At 41.8% G+C, this 23,909-nt stretch overlaps 1 long non-coding RNA gene across 2 annotated transcripts in view; it reads right to left on the reverse strand.

Annotated features, from left to right (window-relative positions):
* LOC104601207 (uncharacterized) overlaps positions 1-22,868 on the reverse strand; it is a 31,927-nt gene extending 9,059 nt beyond the window's left edge. For both annotated transcript variants that reach the window (XR_016082593.1, XR_735835.3), the window contains exon 1: positions 22,473-22,868. This is a non-coding gene — a long non-coding RNA (uncharacterized LOC104601207). The remainder of the gene's footprint in view (positions 1-22,472) is intronic.
* Positions 22,869-23,909: the final 1,041 nt, after the last annotated feature.

Consider the following 23,909-nt stretch of genomic DNA (forward strand, 5'->3'; position numbering starts at 1 on the left):
TCTGGCAGAGAGAGTATTCAACTTCTTTCTCCACTAAATCTTGCTACAAGATTCTGATTGGAGAGTTTCAAGCTATTCTCTGGAGCTGGATTTGGAGAGTTCAGGTCCCATCCAAGGTTATCTTTTCTGTTTGGGCCGCTGGATGGAATAGGATTCACACCGCGGATTTGTTACTGAGGAAGGGGATGAACATCAATCATGTGCATTGCCTTTGTGGGGCATCACCTGAGTCTGTTGATCACTTGATAATTCATTGCCCTTCTACCCTTTTAGTTTGGAGTCATTTCCTTAAGCTCTTTTGTAGGCAATGGGTTTGTCCTTGATCAGTGGCGGATTTACTATCTTCTTGGGGAGTGGGGGGCTTCTCTATCAAAGGAAGAATCTTTTGGAATCATAGTTTTCAAGGCGTCTAGGAGATTCTGGGCAACACTGGGGCGCCTAGTCGCCTAGGCAGGCGCCCAGGCGATAAAAATTTTATAATATGAAAAACTGACTTTTGGCTAATTTCCTAGTTTTATATATCATTCAGCATGTATGTTAATTGAAAAATAGAAATTCTCTTTATTAAGAACATTAAATTTCCTCTAAAAATGTGGCAAATCATCACATCTAAAAGATAAAAATATTTTACATATATTAATTTCATTATTTTCAAAAATAAAACTACTATAATAAGTATTTAATAGAGCAAATTCATATTAATTAGCAGCTAAAGAAGGTTATTAACTTTATATGATAAATATTCAAGATTGAAAGTAAAATAGAAAAAAAAAACAAGGATGGAGTTTCTGTTTTATTTCCCCTTTCTTTTCTTTTCTTTCTTTCTTTTTTTCTTTCTTTTTCTCTTCTCAAAACCCTTTGAACTTTTAAATTTCAATAGTAAAACATTAAAACAAAATATAATTGATATATATATAGCATATAATAAAATGTATTAACACATACATTGATAAGATACAACAATATAAATGATATTATAAAAGGCGTCCGGCTTGTCAATTTTGTCGCCTAGGCGGGCACCTAGTCACCTAGAAGGGTGCCTAGTTGCTAAAAGTCAAGGCGTTTGGGCGAGGCACCCAACCAAGGGCGCCTAGTCGCCTAGGCGACACCTTGACAACTATGTTTGGAATCTTTTTCCACTTATAGTATGTTGGGGGGTTTGGAAAGAGAGGAATAACAAGGTATTTGAAGGGAAGGTTTCCTCTCTGGAGGTTCTGGTTTCCAAGATTTGAAGGGCAACCTAGTGCATGAGTCTCCCACCAATGTGGGGTCCAGTTTCCAAGAATGAATGGTCTTCAATTTGGTGGGCTTCAGTCCACCAATTTTTTGGGAGTAAAGTTGACTCTTTTAAGGAAGATTGGTTTTCTACCATTTTTTATGTTTTTTGAGGATATATTGTATATGCTACAGTGCTTCATGTATAGCATCTTGTACATCCCATTTTCTAAGGGTGTCCTGCCCTCGTCATAGTAATACAATACAATACTTTTTGCTGCTTTTGAAAAAATCATATCCGGACTTATGCTTTTCTAAATTAATAAATACCATGTGGAGATATCTCTTACAAACTTCTTTATGAATCTCTTAGGTTAAAAGGTAGCCTCAATTGTTGATCTTCCTATTGTAATGCCAAATTGGTTTTACGGTACACTAGCTTAATTTCTGAGTGATTGCTTGGTCACCCTCTCCAAAAGTTTCATAGCATGGATCATAATCTTAATCCCATGATAATTAGTGCAATTTTGTATATCCCCTTTTGTTTTTATAAATAGGGACCATTTTACTTTTTCTCCACTCATAATGCATTTTCTCAACAAATGACCAATCTGGAAGACCAAGATCCCGAGGACTAACAAGGGGAGCAGGAGAAGACTACAGTATCACAATTATGGACAAGATACTTTTTCCCTTCTTCTTCCCTTGTTAGGGGTGTTGGAGAGATTTTCCTTCAAAGTCTGCTTGCACCTCTCATCTCAAACACATGACATAACAACATGATCTACTCTCTTTCAGAAAACCTGCCCATTACACCCTAGTGACATGCCCACATTGACAATGCCTATATTGACACAGAACTATAACAATCAAGGGGCAACTGACCAGGAAACTTCCACGAACATGATTGTAGGCCTTCTCTAAGTCGGCTTTGCAAACCAAGCCTATTTGGAGATCTACAGCTCCATCAAAAGTTAAGTTCTTTGCTTGAGTAGTAACTTGGGAGAAGTGCCTAACCAAAGAATTGCTTTTGAGACTTCAGTTCATTTGTTTCTATAGTGCTGCTTCAGTTCAGTTGTTTGGAACTACTTCTTCAGGAAGTTGGTGCTTTTCAAGCACTGTGGAAGCTCTTTTGGAAGAATGGCAGATTTCAGGAATGGTCTAAGAAAGGGAAACTATGCTGGTCAACCATCTCTTTGGCAATTCTGTGGGTTATTTGGTTCAAGAGAAATAGCAGAATCTTTCAGCAGAAATCATCTTCAGAAGCAGGAGTAATAAATTTGGTAGTTGAGGAACTTAGAAATTGGCTATCTATACACAATGTATTTAAAGAAGATACCCTTTTTGCTTCTTTTTTGAGGGTAGACTTTTTTGAGATCCTAAAAGTTTGCTTGTACAGCATCTCATTGTACAGAGGACCATACACTTTTTTTTTTAATTCTATATACTGTACCTTTCTTCAAAAGAAAAAGAAAGAATATCTAGTAAAGGACGGACCGATAGGCTCTAGACTCCAAATCACATGATTGAACTTAAAATGAAAGCGAACAACATAACTGATATGAAAGAGAAACATATCTGATCGATCTTAAGAAGGATATGACTTCCTCAACATCATCCCCCTTAGGTTCCAGTAAACTATATAACATCCAATAAAAACATTAGGATGCATAAAATGAAACCGGCCACTAGGTTAAAGAGGAACCAGAACTTGATCCTATGACCAATACAAGGTGATAAGAAGTATTCATGGAGTGGCAACAAATGGATGGGATGCTGGAATCAACCCTAGGGCTTCATGCTTTTCCCCGTGGAAAGACATTGCTGGTATATTGCCCGTCTTCTCTCCTTTCATCAGGTATGATGCTTGCTTGGGTAATAAGGTTCTTTTTTGGGAGGATTTGTGGCTTGGGGAATCTCCCCTTAAGGATAGACTCCCAAACTTATATTCCCTTTCTTTGAAAATTTTTCAAGTTATTTCTTCTTTTCGTGTTTCTGGGGATTCTTGGGATCTAGGTCCTAAGGAGAGGTTTGAGGGACTCAAAAGTCGGTTTGGCAAGTGATCTTTTCTCTCTTCTAAGCTCAGTTTTTCTGGACCAGTCTTGTCCCGATAGTAGAATTTGGACTGAATCTTCTTCAGGTTGCTTTTCTTGTTCTTCCTTTTTCAATGCTTTGGTGTTCCTTTCTAACCTGGTTACCTCCTTTCTTGTTAAAGAAGTCTGGAACGCTCCGGTACCTCCAAAGGTAAGAGCTTTTTGTTGGGAAGTGGTTCTCCAAAAAATTAATACTTGCAAGTGCTTCAAAGAAAAAGACCAAATTGGTGCTTGTCCCCACACGTTTTTGAGGAATAGTGAGACGGTGAATCACCTATTATTTTCTTGCCCTTTTAGTACTCTTATATGGGATTGGTTCTCTTCTCTCTTTGGCTGCAGGTAGATTCCCCCCTCAAGTGTAGTGGATTGATCTGACCCTAGGTTTTTTTGACAACCAAAAAAGAAGGGAAGGGTGATGTGGAGAACAACGAGAGCAGCTACCTTGTGGGCAGTGTGGTAAGAGAGAAACAGCAGGATTTTCCAAGGGAAAGAAAAATCAGTGCCTGAACTCATAGAAGGGATCATCGTCAAGACAGTACATTGGTTGAAAACTCTTGATCTGTTCAAGGATGTCTCTATAGACGACTTGATTAGAGGCTGGAGTATTATAGCAAGCTCTTATTCTTCATCACCTAGACACCTACCATACAAACAGTTTGGTCCCCTCCAGTGGTATAAATTAAAGCTAAACTTTGATGGCAGCTCTAGGGGACTCGCTTAGAGCTGAAGTGTTGGCCCTCCTCCAGGGGCTCAGATTGGCTAAGCAATTGCGCTTTCAACAGCTAGAAGTGGAAGGGGACTCAAAATTGGTAGTAGGTTGGCTGCAATCAAACAGCTTGGGAACTTGGTCCCTTGGACAACCTGTAAGGGAATTGTTGAGCCTTAATAGAGAGTTGGATGCTCAAGTTGTTTGATAACCTAGCAAAGCAAGGGGTGAATCGGGAGTTTTTGTTTTGGGCAGTTTTATAATTTGAATTATGTTCAGGGGTCACCTTACACTAGTAGGTGACAGTTGTATTTCTGGTTTTTTAGTTAATGAAAGTTACTGTTTTCTATCAAAGAAAAGGAAAAAAAGAGGAAAAAAAAAGGGCAAAAAACGTTAAGAACTCTCCATGAGCTAGTAATGGACAAATGGTAGAACAATGTAGTTGAATATTTCTGTCCCATCCATTATTCATCAAATATTCAAACACTTGTTTTGAATGACAGTGGCCCAAAAAGAAGAGGCTTTGAGAAGGAACCTCAATGACCACTTTTAATGGGTGGCTGAATTCAAACTTGATGAAAGTAGTAGCATGGACTTAAGAACCCAGTGATGTTCTTCAAATTGGACATTGGAAGTATAATTACTAAATGGGCCCCAATAAACCATATTAACAAATAGAAAATTTTCTAACAATGCCAATCAGTATGAAATAATGCTGTCACCAACTTGTATATGATATTTACAGTTTTATGCCTACATTGAAGTTTCTATTTTTAGTTTTATGCAGTTTTATGCCATTTTGAGTATTTTTAGTTTTATGCCAATCAGTATATGATAAGCAGCCATTTTGAGGCATCTGGAATCATAGTTTCTTAGAAAAAAATAGTAAATAGACTAATTTTAGTTTCCATTGCAGTCCAAGTCTATATTTTCGTTTAATTTGTTAGAATTGTTTTCCAAAAGCATATAATAGAAAAGTTTCTGGTTGAAGTTAACTACTAAAACGTGAACTAGAAGATTTGATGAATTGAATAGGAAAAGAAAATAGATAAGTGCATTCACTTTGTATATTTATGTTAGGTATCTGCCTAACTCAGGGACTTTTCGAGGAAGTCTGCCTCCTGAATGAGAGAGAGAGAGAGAGAGAGAGAGAGGGAGAGACTGAATTCCCAAAATCAATACCTCCTCTTCTGGCTTCCTTTCCTTATTTATAACACTTCCGTTACAATTCTGTTATATCAGCCTCTCCACTTGTCCAGTTTGTTTATTTAGTTTGTTCTAGTGGTTGGCTGTCAGTTACATTACTTAAAGGCTGGCATGGCCTTTTCTTGTACACTTGTCCCTCTATTCCCTTTATTTGTGTCTTAACAGTCCCTCCTCCCTTGAAAGCGACCTTGCCCTCAAGGTCAAGATGTGGAAATCTATTCTGTAAGTCCAAGTAAGGTTCCCAAGTTGCATCTTCAAGTGGGAGACCTGACCATACCACCAATGCCTCTGGTTCGATGTGATTCCCTTTGCGTATCCACCTGAAATCTGTTATCTGGGTGGGCTCAGTTTGAACTTGGCCATCTTCTGAGAATGATGGGAGGGTGGTTGTTGTTATTGCTCCTGTTTTTGGCCATTTCTTTAATAGAGATATGTTGAAGTTCGGCCTGCCCTAGAAGTCTGTTTTGTTTGTTAGCTGAAAAGTAAAGTAAACAGCAAGAAGGAAGAGAGGAAAGAAAAAGGAAGAAAGAGGAAGAAGAAGAGAAAAGGTCTGGTTCGAATTAGGAAAAAGTCAACCCAAGTTTCGGCCAGACCTGTTATTATATTATTAATATAATTGAAAAAGACATAAGTGCCCTTATTTAAGTAAGAAGCACTCGAACTAACATAATAGTACACATCAGCATTCTCAACAGGTACAAAGACCGAAATACCCCTTCACTAACACTCCCCCTCAAGCTGGTGAGTATATATCATATAATCCCAGCTTGTTACATATGTAGTCCACTCTCCCCCGACTCAAACCTTTTGTAAACAAGTATGCCCACTGGTTTCCCGTATTAACATATGTAGTCTCTATCACTCCATTCAGCACCTTCTCTCTCACAAAATGACAGTCAACTTCGATGTGCTTGGTTCTTTCATGAAACACCAGATTGGAAGAGATATGAACTGCTGCCTGATTGTCATAATAGAGCTTCATTGGAGTACTGATGTCATATCCTATCTCCTGTAGAAGGTTCCTTAGCCACACTAATTCACAAGCAGTATGTGCCATGGCCCTATATTCTACTTCTGCACTGCTTCTTGCCACAACTGTTTGCTTCTTACTTTTCCATGTTACCAGGTTACCCCCCAGAAAGGTGCAATAGCCTGTGGTAGACCGTCTATCAAACATAGAACCTGCCCAATCAGCATCGGTGTATCCTTCTACTTCTAGTTTTTCGCCACTTTTGTATAGCAAACCACGGCCAGGAGCTCCTTTCAAGTACCTCACAATCCTTAGCATTGTATTCCAATGTGGGACCAAAGGTTTCTGCATGAACTGACTCACCACACTAACCGCAAATGAAATATCTGGCTGAGTAATGGTTAGGTAGTTTAGTTTGCCTACAAGTCGTCGGTATCTGCCAGGGCCTTCAAATACTTCACCTATATCACTGCTCAGCCTCGTATTTGTTTCCATAGGTGTCTCAGTCGGTTTAGTACCCAACAAACCTGTTTCTTCCAGAAAATCAAGCACATATTTCCTCTGACACAAATTAATGCCATGCTTAGATCTTGCTACCTCTATGCCCAAAAAGTATTTCAATTTACCAAGGTCCTTTGTCTGAAAGTGTTCCTGTAGGAATGCCTTCAATCTGTCAATGCCCATTTTATCATTCCCAGTCACAACGATATCATCTACATACACCACCAGTAGTATTTTGTCTGTCGAAGAGTCATGACTGAAGACAGAGTGATCAACTTGGCACTGTTTCATACCAAACTTCTTAACCACCTCACTAAATCTACCAAACCATGCTCGAGGGGACTATTTAAGTCCATATATAGCCTTCTTAAGTCTGCATACCTTATCATCCTCCCCCTAAGCAACAAACCCTGGTGGTTGCTCCATGTAGACCTCCTCGAGCAAATCACCATGCAAAAAGACATTTTTTATATCTAGCTGATATAGAGGCCAATCATACATAGCTGCAAGGGAGATGACAACACGAACTGACCCTATCTTAGCAACCGGGGGGAACGTCTCTGTGTAGTCAATGCCATAGGTTTGGGAGTACCCTTTTGCAACCAGCTGCGCCTTCAGGCGCTCAACACGACCATCTGGCAAGTACTTAACGGTATACACCCACTTACAACCGACAGCCTGCTTCCTAGGAGGAAGAGCGGTGAGGTCCCAAGTGTGATTATGATGGAGGGCAGAGAGCTCTTCTTCCATAGCACGGCACCACTCTGGAGAGGTAAGGGCTTCCTGGACATCCTTAGGAACAACCACTGAGGATAACAAAGAGATGAACTGGCGATGGGAGGTGGAGAGGTGAGTAAGGGAAACAAAATTGGAAATAGGGTGAAGGGTGCAGGTGTGTTTACCTTTCCGTAAGGCAATAGGAAGATCAAAGTCAGAGGCTGGTGTCGGATTTGGAGCTGGATCTGTCGACGGTGATGAAGCCGGAGGAGTCGCAGCCGGTACATGTGGGCGATGTGTATACACGTGACGGATAGGTGGACGGTCAACGGACGGTGGCACCGGAGGCAAGGAAGTAGGCACGACTGGAACTAGAGGAGGAGGATCAGCCACAGGAAGGGGAAGAGGAGGAGGTGATGTGGAGGAAGCAGCATCACCGGACCCCACGAAGAACGGAGTAGACTCGAAGAAAGTAACATCAGCACATACCAAGGAACGACGAGAACTGGGATGGTAACACTTGTACCCTTTCTGAGTCCGGGAATAGCCAAGGAAGATACACTTAAGGGGTTGTGCATCTAACTTGTCAGTCCCGGGATCCAGATTATGGACGAAGCAGACACACCCAAATACCTGAGGAGGAAGCGAAAACGGAGACATGTTGGGGAACAAGACACTAAAAGGATAACGACCATCAAGAATAGACGTGGGCATCCGATTAATTAAGAAACAAGAGGTGAGCATTGCATCATTCCAAAAGGGTTTGGGAACATTCATGTGGTGCATGAGTGAGCGTGCCGTTTCTACAAGATGTCGGTTCTTTCTCTCAGCAACCCCATTTTGTTGTGGGGTGTAGGTACATGAAGTTTGGTGTATAATGCCATGTTGGTCCAAGTATTCTTGAAAAGATGAAGACAAGTATTCACGACCATTATCAGAACGGGAAATTTTGATGTGGACGCCAAATTGATTGCGGATCTCAGCATAAAATTTCTGGAAGATGGCAAATAATTCACTTCTTTCTTTCATTAAATAGAGCCACGTCATTCTTGAAAAGTCATCAACAAAAATAACAAAATATCTGTATCCATTATATGACATCACTTTATAAGGACCCCAAACATCTGAATGAATTAAAGAAAAAGGACTCGACACACGGTTATCAACCCTAGAACTAAAGGGAACACGATGGTGTTTCCCAAATTGACACGACTCACAATCTAGAATAGAAAGTTGACTCAATGAAGGGACCAAGGACTTCAGCACTTTCAGCGAAGGATGACCAAATCTACAATGCCACTGGAGAGGAGAAATAGATGACTGAAGGGCCGTTGACGTTCTTCCACCACCATCAAGATAATACAGTCCACCGGCTTCATGCCCTCCACCAATCTTCATCCCCGTCTTGAGATCCTAAAAAACACACATAGAGGGGTAAAATGTAATGGAGCAATTAAGGGACTTGTTCAGCTTACTAACAGACATAAGATTAAATGGAAGGTTAGGTACATATAAAATAGAGGATAGGGATACAGGGTTTAGGTCAACATTACCAACACCACGAATAGATGATGTAGAGCCATTAGCAAGGGTAACAGATTGTGATGTTGAGCAATGAGTGAGAGATGAAAACACACCTGGAGTTCTCGTCATGTGATCGGAGGCTCCAAAGTCAATAATCTAGGGGTTGGGTGTGGATGCCAAACAAGCCATACTTGAGTGCGCAAAGGTAGTTGTGTTCTGCTGCGACGTGGAGTGAACAAACCTTTCATACTCATCATGGGGAACACTCACCATCTCCTTGCCTGGACCATCTGAAGAGGTAGAAGGCATCTGGTCAGCTGACCGGTTCTCCTGTCTAAAGTTGGAACTGGTGTCTCTAGTCATGGCATGGTTGGCCCACGTCGAGGGTGGACCATGTAAGTCATAGCAGTAGTTAATAGTATGTCCATCCAAACCACAATGAGTACACCTCCGTGGACCCGAGCCACGTCCTCTACCATGAGCTCCCCCTGAATCTTTGCCTCCAGTATGACCACCACCACGGATATGTGTAGATCCACCACTACCACTCCGGCCATACACTAGACCACTACTACCACCACGGCCAGGCTGGGCTCCTCGAGCCCCACTTCTGCCACCTCGACCTCTCAACACTGCAAATGCTAATTTATCTGAGATATTAGAGTTTTCCATAGATCCAATGGAAGTCCTCCGAAGACGAGCAAACACCTCCTCTAAAGATGGAAGGGCAGATCCTCCTAGTATATGGGCTCGTACTGGTTCATACTCAGACTTCAGCCCCACCAGAAACCGAGTCACATCAAGTTGCTCTCTCTGTTGTTGTTGAACCTTGACATTAGAAGTGAGAGGATGATAGACATTTAACTCATTACGGATATTTTTCATACTGGCATAGTACTCCTCAAGGCTCTGATTTCCCTGTTGCAGATTGAAGTATTCCTGATACAGTTGATATACCCTAGTTGTATTATCCTGACCAGAATACAATTTCTTAGCATGATCCCACACCTCTTTGGCTGTGTCAAGAAACATGAAGTTCACACTGATTCTGGGTTCCATACTGTTCCACAACCATGTGATGATCTATACATCTTCCTGTTCCCAGTCTTCGTACTCCTGAGAATTAGTGGGGGGTTTCTCCTCTCTTATGTGCTTTACCTTCTTCTTCGCCTTCAGAAAAACCTCTACAGACTTGACCCAAGGGACATAATTCTCTCCATTCAGTTTAATGGAGGTCATTTGGACATTCAGGTAGTCAGTAGATATCATCACACTAGGTTTACTATCATTGTTATCTGCCATTTCCGAATTCCCTTATCACTGAATCCTGAGCACTACACACTGCACACTGCACACAGACACTTCACCGAAATCTGCACACTGATTTCAGCAATAATAAAGGCTGAAAGCCGTACTAGTAACACCACAAACCCTACTCTACAGCTACCGGAAGTTTCACCATTAAGTAAACACTACTTCCCTTAGAATCACACACAAACCAGCATAAACCCTAGCATAAACCTTAGCATACTGCAATCTGAAAACCCATCATACGATCTGTACCACACCTCTCATGTGTTCCATAACAGAAATTATGCATAAAAAAAACTCCTTACCTCATCGCATGAAGGCCAACCACACGAAGGAATGAAACACCACTGCACCACACGCACCAGCCCTACATTAATTAGGGGAGGGCTTAGAAACCACAGCAACCAATCACTAACGACACCACTGGAGGCATAGAAACCTCCAAGGGAAGAGGGCGATCACTCTTTTTCAGTCCTTTTCCCAGTCTCCAACCAACGGCTGAGAAATCCAAGAGAAACCCTAGTTCGAATGCACAGAAAACAGAATTCTAGCAAGTCTGATTTGTTTAATGTTGCTCTGATACCATGTTGAAGTTCGGCCTGCCCTAGAAGTCTGTTTTGTTTGTTAGCTGAAAAGTAAAGTAAACAGCAAGAAGGAAGAGAGGAAAGAAGAAGGAAGAAAGAGGAAGAAGAAGAGAAAAGGTCTGGTTTGAATTAGGAAAAAGTCAACCCTAGTTTCGGCCAGACCTGTTATTATATTATTAATATAATTGGAAAAGACATAAGTGCCCTTATTTAAGTAAGAGGCACTCGAACTAACATAATAGTACACATCAGCATTCTCAACAGGTACAAAGACCGAAATACCCCTTCACTAACAAGATACATGAAATACAGGGTGCAATTTTGATGTTGCTGGAAGGTCAAGCCTGTATGCCACAGACCCAATGCGTTCCACAATCCGAAATGGGCTGAAGTACCTTGGGCTCAGTTTGTTCCACCTGTGGCCTGCTACTGAAACTTGCTTGTATGGTTGTAGTTTAAGAAAGACTTGCTCCCCAATCTGGTGTTGGCAGGCCTATGCTTTCTGTTGTAAGAGTCTGCCATCCATTGTTGGGCTCGACGGAGGTGGGATTTGAGATCTTGTAACACCCTATCCTGCTGGAGGAGTTGGTCTTCCACTTCTGCTACTGCTGTAGACCCTTTCTCATATGGGAGTAGGGGAGGTGGGTCCCATCCATATAGAGCCCGGAAGGGAGTCATTCCTGCTGCACTGTGACACATGGTATTGTACCACCATTCCGCCCAATGAAGCCACTTGAGCCACTGACATGGCTTATCCCCTGCATAGCACCTTAGATAGATTTCCAAACTCCGGTTGACCACCTCAGTTTGCCCATCTGTTTGAGGATGGTAGCTAGTAGATTTGAAGAGTTTCACTCCCTGTAGTCGAAAAAGTTCTGCCCAGAAACAACTCATAAAAATTGGGTCATGATCTGAGACAATAGAGTTAGGGGTACCATGTAGTCGTGCCACCTCCTTAATAAAAATCTCAGCCACCATTGAAGCTGTAAAGGGGTGGGAAAGAGGGAGAAAATGGCAGTATTTGGTGAATCTATCAACAACTATGAGAATGACAGACTTGCCATAGGAAAGGGAAGCCCCGTTATGAAGTCCATGGATATATCCGCCCACACTTGTGTAGGAATTGGGAGTGATTGTAGCAGACCTGCTGGAGACTGGGTATCAGCCTTATTTTTCTGGAAAATGACGCATTCGGCTATGAATATTTGGACCGAATTCCGCATGCCTTTCCAGAGGAATTGAGTGGCTAGTCTCTTGTAAGTGTGCAAAATCCCTGAGTGTCCTCCTGCTGATGATGAGTGGAACACTTCAAGAAGCTGCTGAATATGGGCTGAATCCTGTGGTATCACCATTCAATGTTTATACAACAGCAAGTTATTCTCCACTATGTACCCTGGGTGGCTAGTAGGGTCCTCTTGGACCTGTGAATGCAACTTGTTCAGTTGTGGATGTCTTTCAGCTTCTTCCCTTAACTGACTCATGATGGAACACGTTGGGCCCGTGAGAAGTAATGGAAATAGTTGTGGTTGGCGTGACAGCGCATCTTCCACCTTGTTAGTGTGCCCTGCCTTGTATTTAATGACATAATCGTAGCCGAGTAATTTGGCTATCCATCGTTGCTGCTCCGGGGATAATACGGACTGCTCCAACAGAAATTTCAGGCTATGGTGGTCAGTTCGTATGATGAATCTCCTCCCTAGAAGGTAGGGTCGCCACCTCTGAACTACGAGAACAATTGCTATCAGTTCTCGTTCGTATACTGACTTGGCCCATTTTTGTGCTGTCAATGCTTTGCTGAAAAATGCTAGTGGCCTTTCTTCTTGCATGAGAACCGCACCTACTCCTTGGCTTGATGCATCACATTCAATGATGAAGTCCTTTGACAAGTCTGGAAGTGCGAGCATCGGTGGGAACGAGACAGTTGTTTTAAGCGTCTCGAAGGCCTGTTGGGCCTCCCTAGTCCAGCAGAAACCATTCTTCTTAAGTAAACTTGTCAAGGGGGCAGCAATCAGTCCATACCCTCTGATGAATCTCCGGTAGTACCCTGTTAGACCCAAGAAGCCCCGTAACTCCTTAACATTTTGAGGTCAGGGCCAATTTATCATGCTTGAGATCTTTTTCGAATCTGCTGCTACAATGCCGTTTTCGACTACGTGCCCTAAGTAGTGCAATTGAGTCTGTCCAAATGCGCACTTTGACTCTTTTGCAAAGAGTTTATGAGTCTTTAGTAGTTCCAAGGTGATTTGTAGATGTACTAGATGTTTGTCCCATGTAGCGCTATATACAAGTATATCATCAAAAAAAAAAACGAGTATAAATTTGCGCAAATGGGGTCGAAATATGTCATTCATAAGTTCTTGGAACGTAGCCGGCGCATTGGTCAACCCAAACGACATGACCAAAAACTCATAATGCCCCTCGTGTGTACGAAAGGCGGTCTTGTGGATGTCACCCTCATGGACTTGAATTTGATGATATCCCGATCTCAGGTCTAGTTTAGAGAATATTGTGGCCCGGCCGAGTTCATCTAGTAGTTCATCGATTACTGGTATGGGGAATCAATCCTTCACAGTAATGTTGTTCAGGGCCCTATAGTCTATACAAAACCGCCATGTCCCATCCTTCTTTTTCACAAGTAATACCGGCGAGGAGAACGGGCTTTGGCTGGGTTGTAAAATTTTTCTATCAAGCATATCTTGCACTTGTCTCTCAGTCTCTAGTTTATGAAAATAGGGGTAACGATAGGGCCTTACATTTGTGGGTGCCGTTCCGGGCAGCAATGGAATGCAATGATCATGGGCACGTCTCGGTGGTAGTTCCTTAGGCTCTTGGAAGATCACTGAAAACTTCTGAAGTAACTGCTGTAGTTGTATGTGGGCTTCTTCAGATCTGCTGGAGTTACTTCCTTGGGCAAGAATTGGGCCATTCCCGTGGGAGTCTATCTGCATTAAAATGATGTCGAACTTGTCTTCCCAGTCGACAGTACTGTTATTTATATTAAAGTACAGTACAATGTTACATGAAATGACTGGGATGCCCCTGATTAGTGATGGGACACTCAGACAACTTAAAACACTAAACAGACTTAGGCCCATTAACACAGGCCCAATACATAACAACTTAAACTCAAATACAGGCTAATAAGAACTCTTATCAGCCGAACCATCCATACATACAAAACCTTCAACCTAACACTCCCCCTCAAGCTAAGCATGGATGTCAATCATGTTTAGCTTGCCAAGAAGGTCCATGAACTTTGCTGCAGCCAACCCTTTAGTCAATACATCTGCAATTTGCATCTCAGATCGAGTATAAGGCACACAGAGTTCACCCGAGACAATTCTTTCTCTAGCAAAGTGCCGATCAATCTCAATATGTTTTGTCCTGTCATGCTGCACGGAATTGTTGGCAATGTTGATGGCAGCTTTATTGTCACAATATAGCCTGAGAGGACCTTCAGCCTTAATGCCAAGTTCATTAAGAAGAGTTCTGAGCCATAAGAGTTCAGCAACCCCGTGGGCCATAGCCCGATATTCTGCTTCTGCACTTGATCTAGCCACTACATTCTGCTTCTTACTATGCCATGTGACCAGGTTTCCTCCCACAAATGTACAGTAACCCGAGGTTGACTTCCTGTCTCCAACAGACCCAGCCCAATCTGCATCAGTGTAGGCTTCAATTTCAATTCTATTGTTTTTCCTGAAGAGAATTCCCTTCCTTGGACAAGTCTTCAAGTACGTGAGAATCCTTTCAACTGCTTTCATATGAGGGATCTTTGGAGAGTGCATAAATTGACTGACAACATGCACAGCATAAGCAATATCTAGCCGAGTGAGGGATAAATATATCAGCTTTCCTACCAATTTTTGGTATCTCTCTCTATCACAGTAGTCCTCCCCTACTGATTCTTGCAGGCCATGATTCTGTTCTATTGGAGTATCTGCTGGCCTGCACCCCATCATGCATGTTTCCTCTAGGAGGTCAAGAACATACTTCCACTGACATATGTAGATTCCCTCTCTTGACCTGGCAACTTCAATCCCAAGAAAATATCTCAAATGACCCAAGTCTTTGATCTCAAATTCCGAAGCTAGAAACTCCTTCAGTCTTCTTATCTCTTCCAAGTCATTCCCGGTAATTACCATATCATCCACATAAACAATGAGTGCAGTAAATATGCTATCCTATCTCCTTATGAACAAGGTATGGTCTGCACCACTCTGAGTGTACCCCACTTTCTTCATGGCCCCACAAAGCCTCTCAAACCATGCACGGGGAGATTGCTTCAACCCATATAATGCTTTCCTCAGTTTGCACACCTTTCTACCAAAATCATAGCCTGGTGGAGGTTCCATAAATACCTCTTCATGAAGGTCACCATTTAAGAAGGCATTCTTCACATCCAGCTAATGAAGTTCCCATGAAAAATTTGCTGCTAGTGACAAAAGAACCCGAATTGTGTTGAGCTTTGCTACTGGGGCAAAGGTTTCTTTGTAGTCAATCCCTTCTTTTTGAGTAAACCCCTTTGCCACAAGTCTGGCCTTGTACCTTTCAATAGACCCGTCCTCCCTGTGCTTTATAGTAAACACCCACTTGCACCCAACAGTGGTCTTCCCCTCTGGCAGATCCACTAATTCCCAAGTTCTTGCTTTCATTAGGGCTTCCATCTCTTCATTCATAGTTTCTTTCCACCTTGGATTACACACAGCCTCTGAGTACCTAGAAGGAACACGCACAGAGGAAAGAGCAGACACAAAGGAGTGATAGGCAGGAGATAAATGTGAGTAAGAAACAAAATCAGCAATGGGGTGTCGGGTGGTGCAAGAGCGAATAGGCTTATGGAGAGCAATAGGAAGATCCAAATCAGAAGTATGTGAGTTGGAATTACTTGGATTGTAGAGACAGATTGATCCGAGTCCAACTGGTTGCTGTCATGAGATTGAGGGCCCCTTTTTCTTCTGTTGTATGTAAGTATCTCTTTCTGTTGCCTACTGGAGCCTTCAGGAACATCTGCAGCATCAAGAGAGGTAACCGGCACAGTGGGAGCCTCACTGGGTTGACCAAGAATGCCATAACAAGGAGTAGGAGGAGAGGATGGAAGATCCGAGGTAGATAGGGGAACAAAAAAGGAGGGAGAATGAGAATCCTCTTCCATCCCACTAGTCTCCCCCTAAAGAGGATTCTGAGAAGACTGAAAATAAGGTTGAGACTCAAAGAAGACCACATCTCTGGTGACATACTTTCTCTTGGAGACAGGGTCATAACACTTGTAACCCTTTTGTGTAGGAGAGTACCCCAGGAATACTCCCTTTGTAGCCTTAGGATCCAACTTGGTCTTCTTTGGATCCTTCACATGTATGAAACATATACAGCCAAAGACTCGAGGAGGAAGAGAAAAATCTGGAAGAGTGGGACACAAAACAGAGAAAGGGGTTTTCATACCCAACACCTTAGATGGCATCCGATTTATCAGATATGATGCAGTAAGAACCGCTTGAGACCAGTATTGCTTGGGGACTTTGTGTTGGAATAGTAAGGCTCGAGCTGTCTCCAATAGATGTCTATTCTTGCGCTCAGCAACCCCATTCTGCTGAGGGGTATAAGCACAGGATGACTGATGTAGTATGCTAGCATCTTCCATGAATAAGTTCAAGGATTTTTCAAAGTATTCAGCAGCATTGTCTGACCTGAATTGCTTAATCTTCTTATTAAACCGAGTTTCAACCATCTTGCAAAATGCCATAGTTATCCGTGGTACTTCATCCCGTCCTTTTAACAGGTAAATCCAAGTGCATCGAGAGTAGTGGTCAATAAAACTGATAAAGTACCGGAAGCCATCAAAAGAAATAATGGGTGAAGGGCCCCAGACATCAGAATGAACCAAATCAAAAGGAGCACAAATATCATTACTGGAAGTTGGATACACAGTTCTACATTGTTTTGACACTTGACATACTTCACAGGTTAAACTCTGACTTGAAATGCCCTTAAACAGTTTGGGAAACAACATTTCTAATGAGGAGAAAGACACATGACCTAGTCTAGCATGCCAAAGATGCAACTTAGCTTTTGACTCCACACTCTCCGGACTACTACCAGCAGATGCTTGTAAGGCTGAACCGATGTCTGCATCAAGATAGTAGAGTCCTCCATACTCATGACCGCACCCAATCGTTCTCCTTGTCAATCTGTCCTGGAAGACACAATGAGTAGGAAAAAAAGTTATACTACAGTTCAAATTTTTGGTAAGCTTTGAAACAGACAAAAGATTTGAGGTGAGACTGGGAACATGCAAAACTGATTTAAGAGAGAGGTCCTTGCTTAGGTCAACCATTCCCTTTCCAGAGATAGTGGAGAAAGACCCGTCAGCAACTCTCATCTTATCCTGACCAGACAACAAATGATATGAAGAGAATAGGGAAGACATATGTGTCATGTGGTCAGTTGCACCGGAATCAATAACCCAAGAAGTAGAGTCAATAGATCCAGTGGCACTGAAGGGAGAGGTTGTACCTGATCTGGCAAGAGATGTAGAAGCAAAAGAATTATTCCTTAGACGGACCAATGCCCTGCTAAGGTCCTCTACCTCGCTAGCAGTGAAGCCCAAAGTACCAGTTCCAGAGGAATCAGCAACCTGTCCCATAGGAGAAGGAGACACTGTTGGTGTATTTTGTGAGTTGTCACCATTGTTGCTGGTGACAAGATTCCCACTTGCCGCAGGCCTGTTATCTCTAGAAGAAACTTCTCTGGGTATTGAAGACATCTTGACTGCAGCCACTGTGCTGATGACACTGATTAAGACTAGCCAAAGCAGTTCTGAAGGTTCTGAACCAATTCTGGAGCAGATTCTGATTAGCCAAAATGATCACAGCAGGTTCTGACAGCACTCGACACAGTTTCAGACTTGCCGAGACTGTCACAGTTTTGAAACAGTTCAGTTACAGCAGCAAGCAAGGAGTTCTGGACTGGTAACCGACCTGAAGCTAAGGATTCTCAACTATTGTGCTATGCAGACTCCACTTGAACTTCGAGTACTGCAACTGTAAAGAGAGTGCCCCTCCTTGCGGCCAATACTAGGACTGCTGACATCAGTCCTCAACTAGGGTTCACAGTGCTGAACAATCTGGAGCTGGCAGCTCCCTAGGTAATCTCACAGCAGTGGTGAGGGATTTCGGACTGATAACCAACCTGAACTTGGAGCTGTTTACCACTTTGCTATGCTGGTAGAAGTGTTCACAGTGCTGGTAGAACACTAGATAGACTTCACTTGGGCTGAACCGAAACTGCAACAGTTCGGGTACAGTAGCAAGTGAACAATTCGAGGCTGCAACAGTAGCAAGTGAACAGTGGGCTCTGTAGAAGAAGCTAAGTCTGTGCAAGTCTTGCTGGAGCACCGAAGCTGCAACTGTAGAGGAAGCTCTCCCCCTTTCGGCTAGTGCTAGGACTGCTGAAATCAGTCCTCAACTAGGTCTGTCTTATACAGACCTCTCTTAGTAGCCAAATAGCTACTATTTGCTGGAAATAACCTAGTAGGACATCTACTTCTGGGTCTTACTTCCCTTGAGTCCTACAACCAAGAGAAACCCTAGGTTCGAACTTGCTTTACTCTCTTACACCCCTAGGTCTTTACTGCAGCAACCTAGAAAAGGAAGAGAGAAGATGAAAAGACAGCAAGATAAGAGAGTGTGCGCCGGCTGAAACCAGGAAGAAGCTAATGCTCTGATACCATGAAAGCTAAACTACTGTAGCCGAAGTAGCAGAAAAGAGGAGAAGAAGAAGAGATGCTGAAATGTCGAACTTGTCTTCCCAGTCGACAGTACTGTTATTTATATTAAAGTACAGTACAATATTACATGAAATGACTGGGATGCCCCTGATTAGTGATGGGACACCCAGACAACTTAAAACACTAAACAGACTTAGGCCCATTAACACAGGCCCAATACATAACAACTTAAACTCAAATACAGGCTAATAAGAACTCTTATCAGCCGAACCATCCATACATACAAAACCTTCAACCTAACATGGGCTAGGTCTGCTACCTGTTTTCTTAGGGTGGCGAGACTAATGGGTCCTGGATCCTTGGACATCTGTCCTTGAATATGCACCTGTGAGTTGCCCACTTGAAAGTCCATTGTGAGACAGGCCCAATCACATATCACCGGCCCTAGTTGCCTTAACCATTGGACTCCGAGAACTACATTTGCTCCACTGATTTCTAGGGGATGTAGATCTACCTCGAACTCGTGTCCTTGTATCTTCAGTTTTAATCCTGCGCATGTACTGTCGCACACCAGATTGCTCCCATTAGCTACATGCACCCAGAATGTTGTACATGGTTGGACCGGAATCCCTAGTTGTCTGACCAATGTTTGAGTAATGAAATTGAGAGTGCTGCAACTATCTATAAGAACCGACACATGGTGCCCTTGAACCAGTCCGGTTACTCTCATAGTTTGAGAGGAGGCAAGACCGATCAAGGCTTGCAGGGATACTTCTGGATATTCCTTTGTCCATTGCTCCCATTCTTGGTTGTCCACTGGCTCGTCAATGTCTGCTGATTGCTCGACGTTTTCGGTTTCGGGCTGAAGGAAGAATACTTGTGGGATCTTACAGCGATTGCCCGGTCCAAATTTGTCTCCACATGCATAACAAAGACCCTTTTCTTGTCGGGCTTGCATCTCAGCCCAGGTTAACCTCTTGGCTGAGCCGGGGCCTGAACCAAAGTTGGCTTCCTTGCTTGTGATTCCTACTCCTGGTCTAGACTCCGGTTTACCCAAGATACCCAGTTCTGGATTCGGTATACTTGGTCTGACCACAGCACCCAAGGGTCGATTAATCCTTCTTGCCCGGTTCAGTTTGTCTTCATGGAGTCGAGCTAAGGCTGCTGCGTCAAGAACGGTGGTGGGTTGCATGGCTTTAACCTCCAGCCACAATTCTTCCTTGAGTCCACCAACAAAACTGCCGACCAGTGCGTTTTCTGGCCACCCTTGCACGCGCACAGCTAACCTTTCAAACGCCATCTGATAATCTTGGACGGAGCCGGTCTGTCGTAGCTTAGTGAGGCTTTCATCATAGTTTTCAAAAGCCGAGACTCCAAATCTCATGGTTAAGGAATCGGTGAAGTCCCCCCATGTGGCTCTTGGGTGTCGCCGCCAGTACCACTAGTACCAGACAATCGCCTCTCCTTCCAGGTGTGCGGAAGTTAGTGGAACACGATCCGGTCCCGGCGTATCATGGTAATCGAAGTACCTTTCGGTTCGCAGAAGCCAGGACGTGGGATCCCCCCCGCAAAGACGGGAAACTCGATTCTTACCGTTCTTGATCCGCTTCAACGACTGGTGTCACTTCGTTCTTCCTGCCCTTCCCGATTCGGCACTGGTGGTGTCTGTTCCAGTCGCCCAAGCAAGGACGCGAAGCTCTCTTTTATTTCTTTGGCGTTAGCCGATAATCTTTGCATTTCTCCTTCCATGTTGCCGACCCTGTTCTCCACCATGGACAACCTTGTGCTCGGCATCTTGGCTCTGATACCAACTTGTTAGGTATCTGCCTAACTGAGGGACTTTTCAAGGAAGTCTGCCTCCTGAACGAGAGAGAAAGAGAGAGAGAGAGAGAGAGAGAGAGAGATTACAATTATGTTATATCAGCCTCTCCACTTGTCCAGTTTGTTTATTTAGTTTGATCTAGTGGTTGGCTGTCGGTTACATTACTTAAAGGCTGACGTGGCCTTTTCTTGTACACTTGTCCCTCTATTCCCTTTATTTGTGTCTTAACAATTTAATATCATGCTAACACTGAGCGTACATTATCATAATGATGATGCATGTTTAATCAAGATAAACATAATTTATGATATCTTCTAAAACTATTTTCTTTTATGTATTATATGCTTGAATCTTTAGCTTTAATCAGCTTCATTTTACAAGTTCAAAACATATTTTAATCATAACAGATGTCCTTATCTTTTCTCTACATCCTTCTTGTACGTATTTATATTTTTAAAACAAATTGCAAAACACATTACAACTTCTTTTAACAACAATATCTCCTGCCATAACAATGTCATTTTTCTTGACCATACATCCATTGCAAATTAGAATTTATTGCCAGGAATAAGAGTGTAAATAAAAGCATTTACACCAGAACATTGAAAAGTAGGATTACAGAGGAAAATGATAGGGTGTAACAGAAGCAGGTTGAAGCCATGGGAAAGAGTTATGAATTAGCTCAAGACAACTGAGTTTTTCCAGTCCTTATAACACCCATACCCGCTCCATGTTTTACCATGTAGGTCTACCTAATTCCAAATGTTACCTGGCCAGGGTTTGGCTTTGGAAAAAAAATGAAGATTCAATGTTAGCAATCAAATTGCTAAATATGGAATATCCCTATGTGTATCACCTGTTGTAGGCTACAATATCTAGTTATATCTGGTACTTTTCATATTTCAACAATTAAAGTTCTTAGAAGACATCAAATTAGAACCTTCTGAACAAGTTCTGTTGTAACTTACTTCATAATATAAAAATTGCATTTGCAAATGAGGATAGCCATCATGAATTTTAATGGTATCAAGAATAGAGCATCATATTTTGTTTGTTTGAAGAATTATGGACAACAGCAAGGAGACGGGAGGATGCCTCAAAAAAATTCTTCTTTTCTTCTCTTCCGGGTGAACAGAATTATCAAAAGTCAATAGAGAAAATGGATAATCTATTCAACAGGGTAGATGCAGTAGAAAGGAAACCAGTAAAGGAAAAACAACAAATGAATAAAAGGGAAAAAAAAAAAGCGATTGGAGATATAGTTTGACTAAGCTTACAGCTACACATGGAACAGAAGCATACGGTAGGGGTGTTTACAGTCCAATTCGGTTCGGTTTGGAGAAGATATCAGACCAAACCAATAAATTACAGTTTGAGAAATTCCTAGACCAAACCATTCTATTACGGTTTGGTCTGGTTTCTAGTATGATTTGGGCCATTCTATTGGGCTTAACTCAATTAGCCAGTCCAAATAACATGGATACCTACATAAATAACAAATATAATTCAAATATTAAATTGAAATGTTAACAAGTGTCACCTATTACTATCATATAAATATAAACTAGATTGACACTTTCTCAACGTAAACAGCTCTTTGAGAATCAAATTACAAGTTAAAAATTGAAACAGAATATATTATTAATGATTCGGCTTAATACCGTTTGCGGTTTGGTCTAGTTTTTAAAATTTAGAAAACCAGATCAAAACAAAAAAAATTGTGGTTTGAGAAATTCTCAGACCAAATCAAGCCGTTTTTAAGGCCAAATGAGGCCAAACCACTAATTTCGGTTTGGTTTGATACAGTTTGGCGGTCTAGACCATATAATGAACACCAGCATATGGTATGAAGATAGCTCTTTCCAGACTACAGACAAGTTGCAGCTTCAATTCTTCGAACCAAATCTGCATCCCTACAGTTCATCCAGATAATGGTTGCATCGATTATTAAAGAAAACAGAGACTAGATTCAGATCGCTTTCCATAACTACCAGAATTGGTTTTAATTACTTATTTAGTGGAGGCAAAGTTTCTAAAATTCATTGCTTAATGACCATATGTCATAATTCAAATAATTAATTAAAGAAAAAAACTAACCTGGTGACGCCAAAGCCAATGTTGTGAGGAGTAAATATTTCGTTGATTAGATAGGGGACCGAAATCTCACGACGTGAACGAGGGGATGTTGCATTCTGATGCATCCACTATATCAGCCCAACTGGTAGCCGAAGCGCCACTGAATGGTGCAATGCCACCAGCACTGAAATTGCAGAAGTTTCTGAAACGTTCGAAGACAAAGCAGAGAGAGAGAGAGAGAGAGAGAGTAGCGATACAAACGTCTCTAATGGCTCTGCTTTACTAATATCAGCTTTTCCAAAGATTTCCCAAATTCCTGGTTCGTAGATTCATTTTTCCCTCACTCTACGGCGACGGTATCTTAAGTACGGGCATCCAACCGCACATTCAGACCATCTCCCGTTCCCAAATTGCATGCAAACGCAAATATGTATGTTTACAGTAAATCCATTTATTACATTATTCATGTTTGTTTGAAATCAGTGCAAAGCATGGTTAAACCGTTAAATCCCTTAAAATTTTTGGTCAAATAAACCGAGAATATGTATTCAAAAAATGGGTACAGTAATATCCACTGTTTTCAAAACCGGACCGGACCAGAAAAACTGGAAACCGGTCACCTGACCGGTTCCGTTTTCCTCCAAAACTGCTTTTTCCCCAAAACCGTTGATTTTGGTCAGCAAACTGCTGAATCGGCCGGTTAACCGTTTGAATCGTTCAAACGATTTTGACCATTTTCCAATTTTTTAAATTTTTTTTATTTTTTTTTGTCAGAACGGGCCAGTTGTTCAGATCAAACAATCAGACTGTTTGAACCAGTAACCGGACCCCTGACCGGTTCGATCACCGGTTCATTTTTAAAAACCATGGTAATACCCTCTCATGATATAAAAATGTCAAAAAATACATTTTTAACATCTTAATCATTACATTTTTGTATATCAAATAAATATTCACAAATCCGAACTAAGGTATTTAAATACCCCAGTTTAACATTTCTATAGCAAGCAAACGCAGTCCAATGTGCGGCTTGATGCCATCCCAAAGAATCTCATGTTACTGCTCTTCCAATCATGTATACCACCTTGGGAGATAGAATTAACTGAATGCAATAACTCCATTTACCAATAAGAACACCATTCATAACATACATGGGGCCTATAGCCATTCAATTCATTGTAGTCCTATGTAATTTTCATAGGTGTGGAGTGATATCATTGGTTCCATAGTCCATTATACAGTTAATTTGTTCAGCTAATTTGAATTTCCATTTTAGGGCTTATTATACATATAATTTATATGTAAAGTAAAATATATAAATCATTTAAAATAAACAAAAATAAATTATTTTATAATGTTTAGTTCTTATAAAATTTTTGAGAAAAAATAAATCTTAAATCAAAGTTAATTAAGGTCTGATATGCCTCCATATCGGTGAATATCAAACCATATCCATTG

This window comes from Nelumbo nucifera, chromosome 2 (assembly GCF_055504915.1).
Source record: "Nelumbo nucifera cultivar China Antique chromosome 2, China Antique-T2T, whole genome shotgun sequence".
NCBI classification, from domain to species: Eukaryota; Viridiplantae; Streptophyta; class Magnoliopsida; order Proteales; family Nelumbonaceae; genus Nelumbo; species Nelumbo nucifera.